Genomic DNA, 3,008 nt, shown 5'->3' with positions numbered 1-3,008 from the left:
GGTCTAACCACCACTTTATAGGACTTACCTTTAAGCCTTGTCGACACTTTCTTATCTATTTTGTCCACCCCACCCCAATACGGTGTGCCACGTTAGCATCAATCTCCTCATCTCCTTGGATTGTGGACCCAAGATACTTGAAGCTGTCTCTCTTAGGAATGACTAGTGCCTCAATCTTCACTTCCGCCTCTGCCTCTGAAGTCACATTACTGAACTTACACTCCAGGTACTCTGTCTTCACCCTGCTTAACTTGAAACCTTTTGACTCCAAAGCCTCTCTCCAAACTTCCAGCCTATCATTGACTCCATTTCGCGTCTCGTCAATCAATACTATGTCATCCGCGAATAACATACACCACGGCACCTCCCTTTGAATATGTCGTGTCGATTTGTCCATCACTAGGGCAAATAGGAACGGGCTAAGGGCTGATCCATGGTGCAACCCCATCTCAACTGGAAAGTGCTCCGAGTCATCTCCCACTGTCCTAACCCTGGTTTTGGCTCCATCGTACATATCCTGGATAGCCCTAATATAGGCCACAAGTACACCTCTAGACTCCAAGCATCTCCAAAGAACCTCCCTAGGAACTTTATCATATGCCTTTTCTAGATCGATAAACACCAGGTGCAAGTCTCTTTTCTTGTCCCTATATTGCTCCAACAATCTCCTTATAAGATGAATGGCTTATGTAGTCGAACGCCCCGGCATGAACCCGAATTAGTTCTCAGAGATAGACACCCTCTTCCTCATCCGTAATTCAACCACCCTCTCCCATACTTTCATAGTGTGGCTTAGTAGCTTGATACCCTTGTAGTTATTGCAACTCTGAATATCACCCTTGTTCTTGTACAACGGCACCATAGTACTCCACCTCCACTCCTGTAGTAGCTGCATATTTTTTTATTGTAGAATTTTTATTGTTTATTAAAATTTATCAAGGGCTCCATTTTGAGATTGTATTAAAGTTTGAATATTTTTTTTGGAGTTTCAAATATCCGAATTCATACTTTCAAGTTGGCATATTTAAACTCTAAAAAATAATTAAAAAGACAATATATACTATGAAGAAAAATATAAAAAATAGTAACAAATTTTAAATACAAAATAATAAAATATAAAACAATCAAATCTGATTCGGCGAATATAAAACTTGGTATTATTTTCACTGCTTTTAATACTCTTGATGCAAAACTAGAATTTGAGAAAAAAACAATTGCCTTTTTTCCAATGAAAGACATGACTTGAAATCTGGAAAATGGAGAAAGACCAAAGTGAAATATAAAAGTAAAAAGTGAAGTACAAGTATAGAAAAAGAAAGGTAATAAAGGATAAAAATAATGAGGGCCATGTGATAATGATGATTGTGCATAAATTAGGCAAGGGGGTTGTTTGCACGTAAGGTTTGGGAGAGATTCCCAAAAATACATATTTTACTTCCCAATGTTTATGAAAATTGTACTTTTAATTGATTTTTTTAAAATAACATTTACTATGCCTAAAGCAGCTACCTGGGCTGCTTTGCCCTTGGGTCCTTTAGCTCCCTTAGGAAGATGATGTACTGAGAAGCTTTTTTTTTGCACGGATTGCCCTTCATTTGGGGTGGTCTTTAATTTCTGCCCTTTAAATCAGTGGTCTTTAAGTTTTTTCCTTCGCCTAATACTTCGAGGTTGTGGGTTCAAACCCCAGCTCAGTAAAAAAAAAAAAAAAAATCGCAATGCAGAATTCTGCAGAATTTGAAAAACTCTGCCTTGTGAATTTTTAAAATTTTTTTGACTGAGCGGGGGTTCGAACCCGAAACCAAAGGATTTTTAGCGAAGGGCAAAAGTTAAAGATTTCAAATTTGAGGGTCAAAAATTAAAGACCACCCCAAAATAAGGGCATTCGTGCGAATTGCCCACTGAGAAGTACATGTTGCTAGTTTGAGAGTTCATCGCAATTTTTGTCAGCCGGTCTGCAAGTTGATTGGCTTCCCTATAGCACAATGTTCAAACTTGATACTTGCCTGACTCGGCATTGAAGAGGTGTCTTCTATGATTTTGTCCAGCTTGAAGTCGTTAGCCTTCCTCTCCCTAGGCATGTTTATGATCAACAAAGTGTCAAGTTCCACAATGAGGTTAGTATGCTCATTTTGAATGCACCACTGCCCTCCAAACCAAGCTGCCTTTGCTTCTGCAACATGGGGCGTTTCTAGGGCCAGCTGAGGGTGTTCACGGCAAAAAATTACATAATATATATAAGGTATTTTTTTATTTATTATGTACATCTATAGATTTTGAATACCCTAAACACAAGAGAAGAGGTTGGTTTAGTGGTTTAAGGGGTTCTAAATTCACCTTGAGGTTCCAAGTTCAAATCTTAGGCACTACATTTTTAGTTTTCGAACCCTCTCAGTGAAAATTCTGGATCTGCCACAGAACATTGTGACTGGAACACTGTGCTGGAACTGAGAAAGCCATCACTAGCTCCCCATTTTCATCTTTGATTGCCCCTCCTAATCCTGCCTTTCCATTGCTCCCATTGTAGCTTCCATCTGTATTTAGCTTAAGGATGCATGACTCTGGTTTCGACCAGCATACTAAGATGATTCTGGGTATTGGCCTGAGCTTTACCATGTCCAGACAGAAGTCTTTCCATGGTAAAATTAATTTGCATCCTGGAAAGGTCTTGTTTGTGGCTGATTGAGTTGTCCATCCCACCAGCGCTCCATTTTGTACCAACTGAACTTCTTCTGCTTCCATATCTACAAGAACAAGTTTTCTCCCAAATGGCCCAGCATATGATACAACAACACACCCAGTGTGATCACAAAAGTAAAGTCTGGGGAGGGTAGGATGTACGCAGACCTTATCCAGCATATGATAATAGGGGTTATATGTAAAATTAATTTATGTACATCATTACTAGCTCTTTCTTGCCACCAAGAGTTGATAACATGCCTAGTAGGAAGTTGAGAGTGTTTAATGCCAAGAGGTGCACCAAAATGATTCCGAATATAACTGGCTGCTTT

Source organism: Lycium ferocissimum, unplaced genomic scaffold (genome assembly GCF_029784015.1).
Source record: "Lycium ferocissimum isolate CSIRO_LF1 unplaced genomic scaffold, AGI_CSIRO_Lferr_CH_V1 ctg122, whole genome shotgun sequence".
Lineage (NCBI taxonomy): Eukaryota > Viridiplantae > Streptophyta > Magnoliopsida > Solanales > Solanaceae > Lycium > Lycium ferocissimum.
The sequence above is the reverse complement of the archived record's forward strand: the minus strand, read 5'-3'. Positions refer to the sequence as shown.